This window comes from Ischnura elegans, chromosome 2 (assembly GCF_921293095.1).
Source record: "Ischnura elegans chromosome 2, ioIscEleg1.1, whole genome shotgun sequence".
Lineage (NCBI taxonomy): Eukaryota > Metazoa > Arthropoda > Insecta > Odonata > Coenagrionidae > Ischnura > Ischnura elegans.
In genome coordinates this window covers 80,106,793-80,123,321 of record NC_060247.1, presented here as the reverse complement: position 1 = coordinate 80,123,321, position 16,529 = coordinate 80,106,793, and the positions used below count along the sequence as shown (strand labels likewise).

General features: G+C 40.8%; 1 protein-coding gene across 7 annotated transcripts in view; it reads right to left on the bottom strand.

Moving 5' to 3' along the window:
• Window positions 1-16,529, bottom strand: part of LOC124154044 (spectrin beta chain) — a 217,393-nt gene that overhangs the window by 195,315 nt on the left and 5,549 nt on the right. The gene's annotated exons all lie outside the window — the stretch shown is intronic.

Sequence of the window (16,529 nt, the reverse complement as noted above, 5' to 3'; positions counted from 1 at the left end):
TCGGTTTTCAGTTTTGATATTCGTCGCATGCCATTCGACGTAATTGAATGTCACCAGAAAATCGGCACAGTGGGTTACGGCTTTGTCGCCCCCTTGATGGTAAAGGTGGGACGAGAAATGGACGGCTACCTGCTCTATGCTCCAAGAACAGTACAATTGTCTGCGGCACGGAATCATTTCCATACTAGAGGCCTGCCATGTGATCACTTCCTCGAAAAATTTATTAATATTGGGTTTTAATAACATCAATTCCAGGCCCATCCTCCACAGACTAATAAGGAAGTGTATATCAGTAAGTAGATGGTAGAATTTAAAGGCTAATTTGATATCCGCACAAGAAGCTATTGAGAACTCGGATACATGGAAATCGAATCTTTTCCAACATATCAAACTGAGTTCTCGGCTAATCCAGAGAAGCACGGTTATTCCAACGATATATTTGGTTACTCTGAAATTTATTAACAAAGGTAACTAGATATAACATTGGGTGGAATAGGTACTTTCCCTATTTAGGAATTTAAGGGGTAAGCTTTCGCGAGAAATACAACGGATTCCACGGTGAATTGGCAAAGGTTTGTCGCAAACGCGATGTAGCCATGCAGGGTGACCCGGGGAAAAGAGAACCAATCACTCCACGTCACGGGGAGAAGAATGGGGAGGATATGCAACCACGAGGTTGGAGGGTTTACGAGGAAAACACTGCGTCAGCTAAATTCCAACTCGTAAATAAAGGCAGCGATAGGGACCACCATTCAGCTCGTTGGAGACAATCGAAGAGCTCAATAATCGTGTTTCCCAACGCACGGCACGACGGAATAATTAGCTGGGTTAGGAATGGGTGTGAGGGAGGGCATTACAGTCCGACTCAAATGAACTGGCGAGCGAGAATTCGGCTCACGCTCCTCCTATCGACCGTACCCAGTATATCTCTAGGTACAGCCGGATACAAGGCCGTCCTAACCTCAATGTAATGTACGTAATTTCACGCCCCAGGCTATATGACTGAGTGAGTGATAGCTGACATAAACTAGGGATTTGGAGGACTATTAAACTTAGAGATTGAAGTGCTTGAGCATAACAGAACAATTTACAGCGCGGCAAATCTATGATAAGCATTTGTGGCACATCGCAAGGTGAAGAGATCGGAAATAAATAAACAACGGCTAAACAATGTAGTCGAATGGATAGGTAAAAGCATATTGCTTTAAAATTTTAAAGGAGGCTCAATAAAAAATTATTACCAAAATGAGCTATTATGTTGCCACTCCCAAAATAAGCTTCACCAGTTACCATCATTTTCACAACTTTAGTCAATACCGTCATGGGTAACAAGACATAAGAATCCCAAGCTTCACAGGATTAACCAACGACCCAGTTTGATTTTAAGTACAAAAAAGACTCTCTTTCAATCAATAAGTCCCCGAATACCCTCTCTTCTTAGTGTGTAGAGGATGGGACAAAGAAAAACGAGATAAATTATATATGTTATATAGATATCGGTTATGGGGAAAATAAGCCCGATGACTACTACGAAAAGGATAGCTCATATAGCGTAGATAGTAAATATTTAAACGAAGCGCAAAATTTTAAAGAAATTTACAGAGCTCCACTACATCTGAGGAGACGCATTCAACGGTGCGCACTTTCCCATGTAAGAGTAACATGTTAAAAAAGACGCAAAAATAGTACATGAGTGTCAAAGAAATTCACAAGTTGTAATTAAAACAGGCAAAAAGGTACGATACCAACCACCTTCACGCCTTCCTATCTTGAAAAAAAAAAAGAAAAAAAAAACTAAAAGAAAAAGTGACCAATATGACGGAAGTTACCATACCATGAATGTATAATAATTACGCTAGACACTAAAAATGAGAACGTAACAAAGAGGGAACAGAAGTTGGCGAGCGATGATGATTAAGATAACTTTCTACATCCGGGCTTGGTCTACATTAAGTATCATCAACCTTTTCCAGGAATTGAATTCGTCCCGTGGCTTAATGAACACGAAACACAAGCCATCCCTACACTACTCTCTCGCGTCACCCCAATAAAATAAAACACACAACCCGAGTTCACCAGCTGGGGTAGGATGCGACTCGTATGTACTTTATACGTTACGCCTTAAAAAGCACTCCTTTTTGTTCCCGGAAGCCACGGAAGAGAGCACAGCGAGCGGAGAAAAGAGAAGATTAAAAAATATTTTAGAAAAAAAAACAACTAAGGCACCGTTTCAGTCTTTGCGCGCGGGGGTAAAAGCTGCAGTCAGCGATCTTCCTACCCCGACCACAACCGCCTAATTACCATTCGGAAAGTGGAGGCACGGAAGGAGGGGGAGCGAGAGGGGTCGGAGCAGGGGTGGCGCCACATGGGAAAGGAGAGTGTGTGACCTGACCTAAGCATCAATTCCCCACCCACCCCGACACGGACCAATGCGGATTGGAGAGAGAGGAGACGTTCGATTCACAGCACTGCGAACGACCGTATACACGGCTTCGAACGAAATTTGGACGAATTATTTATTTATCTCAAATACTCCTTAAAACAGCTCAATGAGGCCTTTACATACGGGGCTTCAAATAGACGAACGTAACATGCCCAGGATAGGGGCAACCTATCCAGGCGGGACTGGAGCCCACGGCCTTCATGTGGTAGACGAGAACATCCCCGCCGCCACGGACGTCGGCAACTATTAAATAATACCTAAACACCTATTATTAGACCATCAAGAACTTTAAATTTTAACGCGGCCAGTTTTAACGCTTGAGTGCCTTCATAAAGGGAACCAAGCATAATTGTAGGACCGCGAAGGATCCTTCGGATAATAAAAAATTACGCAGGCGATAGAAATGCGAATAATATCAGTTTTCTTAATATGAGTACTTTATTTTACCTAAATCATAACAGCGCGACGTTTAGAGGACATTGGAATACAAACATATTGCCTTTATCCGCGGATAAATAGCTGGAAAAACGATTTTTTAATACTGCACGTATGTTAGGATACAATAGGAGCAGGATATATTCATTTATAAGCACATTCACGAAAACGTTTAAATCTAGTAAGAAATGTATCATGCTATTAAGCCATTTAGCGCATTAATAAATTAAACATACATTATTCCTTGATTGCGGCCAATAAATTCAATATAATAGAAATATATCATGAATCATCAAATGAATTCTCCATAAAAACCATCTGGAGAGGATATCAACGAACTGAGTAGCACGGCCGTTGAAAGTATACGGAGGAGAGTTGATGAATCTTCCTTTGAATTCCGTTGCCCATGAATATTTCTTTTCCTTTCTAAAATCTCGCAAACGTTCTCAATGTGTGACTGGAGCATAAGAAACTGTAGCACCACCTCCCGCGATAGTCCTGAGTAAATCAAACAAAATTTCCCAGGACGAACCCGCCCTACTCGCGAAGACTCAGGACGGTCGATATCAAATTATGACTGAAAATGGTCGCATGACATACATAAATTAATATACCTTAAGTCAGGGGTCTCCAATTTACTGGGCTACGAGGGCCACATTCCTAGTTCCGAATCGCCCAGCGGGCCGGATAGCGAATTTGCCGATGACTGAAGTATTCGATACCAACGTCTACTGAAGAATCCGGTGGCGTAATTCTTATTTACGAACAGTTGAAGGCGACTTAGATAATGTTGAATGGGAAAGCAAGAAAATAGCAATGAGAAAAAACTAAAATGGTAAACTTCCACACAATTTTATTTGCTTAAGAACCGACCAGGTTTCGACACGTAATGTCATTATCAAGGTCCTTGATAATGAAACTACGAGTCGAAACCTGGTCGGTACTTAAGTAAATAAAATTGTGTGGGAGATTACCATTTTAGTTTATTCTCATGGATATAAAACATTTCCATCGGATATCGCCGGACAAAGTGAATTATGTAAGAAAATAGCAGTCATATCAAATTGGTATTAAGAGCCACCATAATTTTCCGTCTTTTGAGGTAAGAAACATTGAGGGCACATTTTTTTCCCGACAACAACCACTCGCCCAGGACGATTGCCGAAATTACATATTTCCTTCTTACGACAGGAATTTTGAAAAAAATGGTTGACTATGCTTGGATTTGAAAGGACACACAGAAAAACTTTATAAATATAAAGTAATTGAGAAATTATCAATAGGTATTTAAATCTTTTCTTTTCAATTTGGTATTATTTTAATTAAAGTAATAAATGCCGACCTCCGAGGCGACGGGGTTAAGTCCTCGCCTATCATTCCGAAGGCCGCGGGTTCGAGTCCCGCGTGGATAGGTTCCCTCTATACAGACAAAGTACATTTGACGGAAGGGGAGAACCAGGTAAGCGGGTTACGCCCAATGATTTCGGAAACAAGGAACGTTTCTGGAGTAACGTATTCGTTTCGACGCATGCATAAAACACCGGACGCAAAATGAAAACATCGCTGCAAGTACAGCACTGAAACAAGCTGATTACGTCACTGAGTCCCGAGTTCGATCGAAGCGAACCACAAGATCGAATCTAAGATTAAGAGCCACTAAAAGCTTTAGGTCGCGTCGGCATATCCATCGCACATCGAAGAATCGTCCGGGACAGTGGGTGAAAACGGGGTTCACCGGTACGGGGTGGAAGAAAAGGTGCCGGATCGAACACCGTTGGGCCTTCAAATCCACCACCCCCGCCCCGGGGAAAGGGGGGCTGAGAAGGAGACCGCGCACCTCACACACCCAACCCCCCACACCTTCCCCCCGTTCGGCCGCCAAACCCTCTCCGCCGCCGTCGCAATTGTGAGGCGGGTCAGTGACCTTAGCCGCGCGCGGACAGACGGAATCCCCCCTCCTCGCGTCCAACCCGCGGACTGCAAATAGAAGAAGCCATCGCGAGAAAGAGGGAAAGGAGGAATATAAGAGAAATGGGGGAGTGGCGCGTGGGGCTGATTTGTGGAGTGAAAACGAAATGGGGATCTAGGGTGAGGGGCGGATGGGTGGGGTAAAACTCACGCCATGAATACCCACACACAAATCAATCGGATAGCCCGACTAATCCATAAGGCTGGCTTGGACTACGACTACCCTGATTACAGTGTCCACAAAATCCCATAAATCGCGGAATATTTGTTTACATGCATCAACTGTATTGATTACTTCCACTTTTCAATCCAGTTACAAGTCCTAAGACACGTATGGAATAAACGGGTGGCACGTGATAAACAATTTCTTTAATTAAATACAACATAAAATATGTGAAACATAAAGGATAAAAAACTTTTTTGCCTATAAAATTTAATAATACCTATTACAAAGCCTATTATTTAGCATGAATAATTAATTTCTTTGATTTGTTTTTCCAGTCGGGTACTCCTAGTAATGTGACCAATTTCTGCTCTGAAGGAATCTCGCAAAATCACCTTCAAATTATTATCAATACAATAAGGTAAACCGTTACTATATATTTCCACGTCGTTCCTATAATTTAATCGTAATTCAACAATAAAGGCAAGCCTTCCTACAGAAATCCAGCCACATGATAATTCAGTACATCCTCTCGGGTCTTCCGCTGGGATAGGCTCTATATTAACGTAGCCGACGCTCTAAGATGATGGCAAGTGGCGATCGAAACCTATATTCACGGTTTTTGTCACGCGAGGAATTTTTCTCTCACACTCCATCCCGCTCGAGAGAGAAAAGTGGAGGTGCAAGGCGACCCTCAAAATCACCACAGGGCACGTTTCCTCGACACTCCCCTCGGAAGGCGATGTAATCCCTCGCGCCACCATGGCGTCGACGGCTGCGACTACGGTATTGGACCGAGCGGTGAAGGGCGAAGGAAAAACTTCATATACGACGACACTTCCGCAATCAACCCATCCCGTCGCGTGCCTTCACGGCCGATGGGAGGAAGTGAGTGGGATCACTTTTACGACCCTACACACACAGTGCTCTGTCCAACACCACAAGAGGTCCATAAGAGGCAAACGAGGAGCTTACGGTAGAATGAGTGAACATAAAAACAGGCCATCATTTCAGGGTGAAACTCATCGATACATAGATAGAGGAATATCACCCACTCATTGAAATGACACCAAAAAATCATTTAATTATATTTAGTTGCCGCAAGCCACACACCTACGATGATGTTTCCAGAAAACTCTCTAAAAGGCACTAAAAATACAATGCAATACAAAACACAACTACTAAGGTAGAAAAGAGATATTTTATTCCCTGATATTTTCCTCTATAGAGCTAAATTACTTGGGTCAACAATTCATTTAAAGTAATTCCAGCCATGAAACGTAGGCAGGACTGCGAAGACCACTGAGGCTCTTCCATCAGTTTAAAAATCAGGAAACAGATGGGCTAAGCTTAATTTGAGCTAATATGACTATGTTATGTGCAGATGCATTTGCTGATGATGGAATTTGTACTAAACAAACTTAATTTGTACATTCATGAAATCGCGATATTTTATGATGAATCTGCGAAAATACAATTTTAATAGTATCGTACCAATCCAAATCCTCGAAGATATCCATGGATAATCTATTTATAAAAAAAGACACACGGGAACCAGTTGCCTCGTCAAAAGTTACACGACTCAACATGAGGATATCACGCAAATGATGAATGCACGACGAAGAGGACCAATTTATTGATGAGAATAGCATCGCATATTAGAACTAGGGATGATTTTATGTCAAATGCCGAGTCTCGATTCCTTCAATAATGGGGCACGTAATCGATCGCCTAGAATCCATCGATTTCAGGAACACAAGTATTTTGAATATATACAATAAGCTTGGGTCACAATGGCCCTCACACACGTGAACCACTGAGCACTTTACATAATAAGTTATCAATTTATGTCTGAAACAGCTTAAGGGTTAATTATTTTATTAGATATTACTAAAATAGTAATTCCCTATTTTAATAAATATACTTTTTTGAGCCACAAAATTGTCTTCGTTATCTTATTCCATTCAATTCTTAAATTTTAATGACAGCAATTATTCTGACAAATCAATATCCCACCTGTGAGTGTGAATAAGAATCGATTTGAAAGAATTGGAATCGTGCCATCCCTAATTAGAATCATAATTATAATTAATTTCACTTTCCACAGGTAGTAGCGTAACTGGCACAGTAAATATACAGTTCCCCCGAGACCTCCAAATTGGTTCGATGTCGGAAACCACTGACAATGAGATTAATAAAAAGAAACATATGACACCATTATTATGACACCACTGCTAATAGTTAATCACCCAAGGGGGATGACCGGAAGCGATGAACATAATTGATGCCAAAATATTACGGCTCGATTAAAGGAACTGTGCCATCGGTCAGGTCATGATAAAATACGTGCGTCATAGAGAGAGAAGAGGTAAATTATTAAGAAAATAAAATAAAAATTCGGAAATCACTAAAATAAAGTCAATTAACTAAAAGAGTTCTATAAATCTCTATTATATACAGCCGTTGAGTTATTTATTCTAAAAACGATTAAAATTTAGCGCCATTGCGAGTACAAACAACGCGATGTAAAAATACCAAAAAGGAGTCACAAGATAGAAAACTTATGCAACTTCTAGGGAGTCGGCAACGATGTCCAAATGGTACATGGGTAACGCAGCTAATGAGGCTTGCTTCATTTACAGGCCCTATTTCTCTTCGAAGGCACAGGCGCCATAAATTACACACGACCCCATACTGGGGCCAATTATTGGGCGACCAGAAATTACATCTTAAAAATAGTCATGCAGACGCCCAAGCATGAAGGGATAAGAAAGTTTAGGATGATTTCGTGTCCCTTCAGGACCTCAAGGACGATCCATCATATTCATGTTGGATACGTGACGAAATTATCTATCCGCTACACCATTTTGCAGCTCACCGGAAGGGAAATAATAGGCCAGAGATAACTTAGAACAACAATGGGGAACTTGCATGAATTTTTTTTATTTCATAGGCGGACAGAAAATTATTTTCTGAATACAACAAAGAAAACCGCATGTAAATCTGAGTTTTCCTTCGCGAGATATTTAATGATAAATATTACGAATTTTAAAGCGCGGGAAAAACTCCCTCACCCCCCAAGCCACTGCCGACGAAGCCTCGATGACGTCAAAGGTGCCTAAACACCACGCGAAGCTATTGTTGTGATTGTATGTAATGGTTGCCAGCAGTTGTGAGAGCTTCGTTTGTTAGACGTGTTGAATATTTTATATTTAATGATAAATATCCGACGATAGAGGTTTGGAAGCCCTCGTATTTTGCATTATTTATAATATTAATATCTGAGTAAGGGCATAAAATATAAAACTGGAGCAGTTAAACCAAAAATTTGATAATACCTAAATAACATCGTTGTTGGAGTCTGAGCCACGGCCATTGGAAAGGGGATACGTTAATTGTAAGTTGATGTTATCGACGGCATATCATTCATTTAAGTATGTAATTAGAACGATTTTGATGTTTACTAATGTCCGCTTAGCTTTTATATACAATAACTTCATCCGTTTATTCGTAGGTACCGGAGAATTCGTCGTTTAGGACTGTCTGTGCTTGTATTATGAGGTGAATTCCAGTCAATGCAAATTTTGCTCGCTGATTGGAGACATCTAGGAACATTTTTGTGCCAAAATAGTGTTATTTTCAACGTGACATCTCCCGTTAAGCTACTGCTAATAATCACAGTGCCAGTGGTTGTAATGCACAAAGTTTGACAAGGTTGAAAAATATCGGCCATGAGTTATCAGTGTTCCATCGTGATTGAATTGTAAAAAGTGCTACTACGCTATCGATAAATGTCTAACAGTAGTGTAAAAATTGTCAGTGGCGTGCTAATCTCCGTTGTTCACCGTAGATATGACATTTCACGATCACGCTATTGAAATAAAAACTGTGTGTGAAGTTTGTTATTCCATTATTTCAACGAATAGTAGTGAGAAATGTCACTTGTGTGGGATAATTTAAGGGTTTAAATCAGTGAATAAATAGTTGTATTCATCATAACGAGTTCTGTTATTGTAAGTTGTACGTGATGAATATAAGAATGTGATAGTGACATCCAGTTTTTGATAATAGTATTTGCCTATTTCCCACTATATTATTATGGTATATGCTAGTATATTGTTTATGGATTTACCTTTATTATTGAAATAGGTTGTAGCTTGTGTGTGTGTTGGCAGCGGAACCGATTCGCGATCTCACATGTGGATTGTGTGCAGACTGTTTTGCTGTGAATTCGTACCGTAGGGCGGATAGGACTACCTTCTCCGTTAATCCGGCGTTGCCAAATTCAACAGCACAGCTTACTCTAATGTCAACAGCACAGCTTACGATCGTTATCCTCCAGTATTACAAGTTTCTTTTACAACTCGATTTGCCGCCGACGTATAGCAATAATTTGTCTTAACAAATTCCATGAGGGTCGTGGCATCAATTTTTGGTGTCCTAAAAAAAGGCTGGTGTCCTAACACCCCATGCCACACGCCTTTTAGGCGGCTTGCGGGGTATTATGTAGACGTAGATGAATTTCAGGTGTACTATTCGAACGAGTGGCAACGTTATCATCCATTTTTCTGATAACCAAAACACACGAAGTGAAACGCTTGTACTTCATCATCCCGATGCCGCATTATTAATATCCCAAGTAATAATCTAGGCACAATAGCAATAGGAAAACTTTCCCAAGAATAACAGAACAAAATAAAGTGACGATGAGCGGCTAAATACTCCCTCAAAACAAATTTTACACCATGCGCTCAGCGTATTTCCCTACTCCCTACGGTTGTTTAGGCACCTATGACGTCACGCCTGGCCTCGGCAACGCTCGGGTGTCTTCGCGCAGTGGTCGGCTCAGAGAAATTTTTCTCGATTTTAAATGCAATTTTTTTATTTCTTTTGATGTTGAATGGAGAAACTGAAGGTATTTTTGCGAGCTAATGTATCCATTTGACTTATTCAAAATAGTTTTTAGAGCAATCTACGACCCATGCAAGTTCCTCATTATGACAAACATAAAAATTTCACATCACAGCACATAAGACGAAATATCTAACTGAGCACAAAATTAATAAAAACCTAAAAAAAATCATCAGGCAAAACACAATAAAAGACATTAAATCGAAACTTGAAGCACGTACGTGGTGGAAGGGCGCCATATTAATAATGAATTACACTGTTTCTTCCTCAAGTTTATAAATATTTATACTTTATGACCGGTTTCGGCCATTACACCATTATAAAATACATAATAATATAATGGAGTAATAGCTAAACCGGTCATAAAATATAAATTTTTATAAACTTGTGGAGGAACAAAGTGTTTTTCATTATTAATATCAAAACAAAAGAGACAAAACATTCGAAGTAGGGCACATTTTCAATAAATGCCTCAAGACGGTGAGAAAGGTCACAGAGCATCGACAGATAAAAATGGTCGAGTACGATTATCGGCTAAATATATTTCTATCAAGATGATTGAATATTAATAACCAGCAAAAAGAATGATCCCGATCACCTCACTCGTGCCATTGCCTTTTCAAAACTGGCTCTGCTTTTCATTAAAATGAAGAACGAAAATTGTTTTCCAGTACAATTTCTTGTTAATTATATGATGCAATTACATATTTATGCATTACGTTGAATCCGTGGAACGTGTAGTTCTAGTGACCCTAGTTGTCGACGAACACAAATATTTAATACCACAACAATTAATAATACAACCATCCCACACCTTCGAAAAGCAATGTAAGACTTTAAGATTCACTATATAGAAATAAATACTTATAATACAATTATATATAACATTAATGAAATCCAATAATATAACCTAACAATAAATAAAATAAGGGTCGCTCACTCATGCACGAAATGGCAATTCATAATAAAAATTTGTGCGATGTAAGGTAACGATAAAGACAATATTAAATAAATACTAGTAATTAAGCCATTTTCTCACTAGTAAAGAATAAAAATGCGCGACAAATCGCCCCCCACTTTTGATAAGTTGGTGACGCCATTAGGATGGTCGCTCGTGGAGGGAAGGAATCGCAAGCAAGATTATAGTTCACCACGAACCACGTGAGAACGATGCGTGATGCCAAGGAGCAGGAAAGGAATGGTGAGACGCTCGGCAGACGTCATCAACTTATCTGCGGATAGTTAAAGATTTCTGGTCGGGAATAGGTCGGGATATAGGTGACGGACCGAGAAACGGAAATATACGGGTCCATTTATTTCCGAAATTCGATACAAACACACAGAAAAAAAATAGTGAACGAGCCCGTTGAATGAGATGTCAGGCCCCTAATCCATTCCTAAGGCCCGAATACAACGAGATCCAATTATTCGACACTAAATAAAAATCGCGCATCGTTAACATTCTTATTCGATGTGGTTACTTCAAAGAACAACTACCCCAAAAGGTACATTGGAAACTGTCATTAAAATCAGACGTCACGATCTATAAGCCAAGTGATGAGAGGAAATATAATGATGGCTTAACGCTACATCCGAGAGCTAACGGATACATGCAGCGTATATATCGCACAGCTTGCGCTTGCGCAATGCATGTCGTGACAAACCTATTCCACGTTTAGCTAACTCCCTTAAATTGACCCCAACTACTAGAGTCTGACGTCACCGAGACTCTTCGTTGCTTAACCCGAGCGATCCCATTATGCATTACGTGAGCGAGTTCAAGGGCTTATATCTCGTTTCCCACGCTTTGCCCAACATGCATCCACAGCGAATGAGTTTAAACTTGCACACAACAAGTGCTCGACCACCACCTTAGTGTTCTCTCCACTTTTACAGCAACAAGAGATCACACTCAAGTTGGGCCACATTCGCACGGACATTCCGAGACTTGGATGCATTTACGTGACTGCACCATCAAAATTGCGAAAGGTTTGGGGCAATAAACTGATGACCTCATCTCCACGCCCGCGCAAATATTTTTCTGATGACAAAAGCGACCGTAATTATTCAATTGTCACGCTAACCATCTATATTGCTTACGTGCTTCCCCCTGAAAAAAAACCAGGAGCATAAAACCAGTCTCATACACGAGTTGTGAAGCCATTAAACCACTGAGACGAGAGACGAGTGGAAGAATCATATAAAATTGTATCCATTCAGATTGCAGCCCGCGATTTGGGTCCCGTCGGGCAAGATGCCATAAATGGTAGAACGGTGCCGCTCAATCTAAATAAATCGATGACCATCGTAAAGAAATACCACCAATCGGTAGTTTAAAAAAAGACATGACGGTTATAAAAGTATTAAAAATCTGTACGGAAGAAATTTATTCTACGGGCAAGATGGAAATTTCGTACCATAAAATACCATTGTAACATAAAATCATTCCGGACCTTAACTTTCAAGCGTGATAATTTAGGGGCACCAGGGAAACCGGAGCAAAATATTTATCATTGCAGACGTAACAGACTCAGTAACATACCCTGCACTAGCTTACACGCAAAGCACTTAATAGGAATGCAGTTAACAAACTTGACTATGATCGGCAGCATAGTCCCTCGATTAACTCGAGTGTAGGGGTAGTCCAAAATTTCTCGAGCAAAATTATGCACGCGCAATATTATGCTAGAGGGAGAATTATGACTTATTTTCTTCTTCAAAACAATCGAAAATGAGCAGAAAGGATGAACAAAGTAAACTTCGTTTCTCTACACAAATTTCTTTTCTTGGATAACAAGTTTCAACACAGCAGTATCCACGAAAATAAATCTGAGGAGGAAGTTACAGTTTCATTTCTAAAGTTTGACTTCCACAAAGTGGAGGCTGACACTATCGAACGCATAGGAGAAAATTATTCACCGAGTTGTGCGCGATTCCATCAACTCAGTCTCTGACCTGTATTGACTCCACAACAACACGCATTAACTTAGGGAAAGTCTCACTGCTTAACCCAGCTATTGAGAGAATTCAGGAGCCGCGCCGCTGGTTTGATGCAGGGTACAGACGCAGTTTAACGCGGAATACATATTAAATGCGAGACAGAAGGGGATAGCGGCAACGAGAAGGAAGGAGTACGGTATGAAATACACTTTGCCACTGCATCCAAAGGAATAAAAATCATAAGGAAAAGCTGGAGGTAAAAATCAACCTCGTCTCGTCGGGTGAAAAGCAAATGCAAAAAAATAATGTCGAACCTGCTCTCTCGTATTCAAGTCCTCGTTTGGGAGCATAATGTCGAGTGAGGGAGAGCGCACCAAAGAGGTAGAGGGAAACTTTCGAAATGACTGAATCGATCAGGAGCGACAGAAACAGCGGCCCAATAAGAAGAGATGAAGCCCGGAGACTAGAGTTGAGCAACTAACAAAACGTTGTACGGCGAGGATGAGAAACGAAATGTGCTCCGCTAAAGCAGAAACGTACAGGCAACCACACGGATGAACAAATACACACCACTTACATAAATCGCAATAAAATGGTCACATTGGCCATAACATCGCAGAAACCACTAAAATACACCAATTCTATTGAGAGGGCCGTAGTGAGTATGGTAGGACGAGGGGGAAGGAGTTAACCCCCTAAAAACTTGGGAAATAGTCGTTTGTGCACCCCCACCAAATGACCTGAAATATATTGCACTTAGGATATCCATCCCCGAATTTTTCTGGCTCCGACCAGGATGAACAGGTTCTTCTACAAGCCGATAAATATCAGAGAAATTCTCTCACCATTGCGAATGCGACGCGGACAAGGATGGCGTTACACTTTTAAAAATGAGAAGCTATTGGAAGTCAGGTAAAGAAAGAATAATCAGGAATGCGGAGTTTCTCTGCGATAAAGATTGGAAGTAAAATCCTAACGCTTAAGGGCGCGCTCCTAATTCCTACGAACGCGTAGCAAACCAATATAAAGGAAAATTTAGCAAAATACACTAGAACGTTAGATACGTAACTTGAATCACTCGTCATGGCAACCCTGTGGTTCTCAGATTGATGAAACCATACATTCTTCCGAGCTTTGCCATCTTTAATTTCCATCGCAGCACGTAGTTGGAAGAAAAAAAAACTCCACCGAACTCATCCCAAGCCATGCGGTCACATTATGCTCCACGGAGGATCAATGGTGAAGATGAGGCACTAGGCAAAAATTCTACGACCAGCCTCGTACCATGAATGGAAAATCTCATCCACCCAGCTTTCACGCATCGAGTACGCCCGACAGAAGACACGCTTGTGAGTGTCGCACCCATCGATGAATAGGTCGCGAGGACCACGAAACCGGGTCACGCTCCATGCCGTAACAAGGAAGGAAGCGAGAGGCGGAACAACACGACTCATTATCCGACACAAATTAGAATGCGAACGAAGGCGCGCTGGATCTGTTCGCAGGAGATAACCGATGCAAGTGATCAACAAACGACTCGACCATGGTATGAAGCTGATTCCAGGGCATTCGAAAATTCCAGGCTTTCCAGACATAATTTTTAATTTTCTACAGGAAATGTTATTTTTTTATGTCATAAGAGAATTTCTGGCAAGTTTATAGCATTATTATATCTAGGATTTCCTGCAAATATACTGCTTTAAAAACCTACACAAATAAACAAATAAATCGGCTAATACAAATTTTTTAAATAGTTCGAGAGAAAATCACAGCACCTCCTTTTCTAGGATTTCAATACTGCCAAGCTAGTGCTCAGGATCAAGGCTATGGTGAAGCCAGACATTGGCATTAATAATATTGATATAAAAGGATCGACAAATAAAAACTGAAGGATTTTAATTTTCCCAGGTCAACCATCATGGGTAGCTACAAGGGGAAGAAAAAAATGCAGAAGTTAAGAAAAAAGTTGCATCACTTCCCGTTATGTAAGTAATGCTAAAAAAATGTCACAAAGCAAGGGAAATTTGACATCTGAATTTGCTATACAGGCACGTCCTTAACGCCATTGATTAACACACTATGATCAATCAGAACACGTAGCACTGAGATCCCCAGACATGAATCGCCAATTTATTTATGACACCCTAAAAATATACGCAAAGCGAATCTCAATAGAAAACCTTATACCAACTTCTGCTGAATACAGTAAAACAAAATGCGAGCTTATCAATGAGTAACTTGCCGAAAAATACACATTGCTTTGGTTGTTATATTATAGACTGACATCACAGAATATTAAAAAGTCAATTCGATATTTCTCATATTAAACCCTGATATTTCCAGTGAAAATAAAAAAGCTTTTTCGGTCTTCCGGAGAGGTCCCGTACACCCAGTAAAAGTGGCACCTACGTCCGAAAAACACCCACGACTACCGAGGGCCGTAATGGGTTGCCGACGCGGTAGGATGCGTGTAATTAACGTAGGGCGAGAGGCTGCGAAGAATTCTATCTCCCAATTGGTAGCTTCCTGCGTGCGGAGACAGCGAGAGCTAAATACACAAATGATGGGAGGGATTCGTCCACTCAACACGCTCACTCCTGTACCCCAACCGCATGCTTTCACGAATACCTTCACTTGAAGAACCTCTTCATTCCGGAATGCAGAGACTCTGGGTCAAACGTGTTGATACTCCTTTTTCAACCCGTAATTTTCCGATTTCTTACTGAAAGCAATCACGTAGGAAATACTTAACAAAGGTGAATTTTGCCAGATTTTGGGCTACATAACATGACTGTCAATGGTAAGAACGGTATATATGGATGTGCACTACTAAACTACGCTGACTACTCAAGCGAAGGACCTAGGACAAGAAAAAAAATAGTTTCAGCTCCATAAATTTGCAGACCCTGATCAAGAATTTTATTCCGAGCATCAGCCGGTAATGGAGAGTCACAGCCATTTCTAAGGTAATACCTTAGTTAGCCAATACTCCCCAGACGTGAATAGCCAATTTATTTACGACATCCTAAAACATACGTGAAGCGAATCTCAATAGTACTACGAATCACTGCTCTCGATTCAGCATCACACGTTATCGACAATTTATTATTCAACTCTTAAAAATTGCTTTTCTAGTGCTACTAATAAATCGATCATCCAATTCATAGCACTTGTGCTATTGTAGTTGAGACTGTTATTAATGAAATGCCATCACAATTGAGGCTACGTACGATCGATTTCACAGCGCCAAACGACTGAATTAACACAGAAACGAGTAGCATGGGTGGGGTTATCCAGAAGCGACAAGAACAGAAATAGCGACTACAATCAATGTTTTCTAAATACTTCTGACATTATGGGCTCCAAAACTAATTTTGGAAGGGTAGCAAGTACGTCAGAGCAACGTATCAGCTCCAATCACCAACGAACCAAGCTTCATCACCACCTAAGATTAAAAGGAACAAGAGCTTTCATAACGGGGAGATTCTCGCAAGAATTTTCAACGCGACCCATGTGGATGGACCTTACCCTTCGGTACTCAACTACTCACTCGAACAAAGATAAGCCAGAACATTCATGACTTCAGAGAGCTTCACGAGAGCCGAGGTGATGCCTTCATGCGGACACCATTCACGGCAAAAGGGGTGATGGCCTTTCTGAGCACCAACT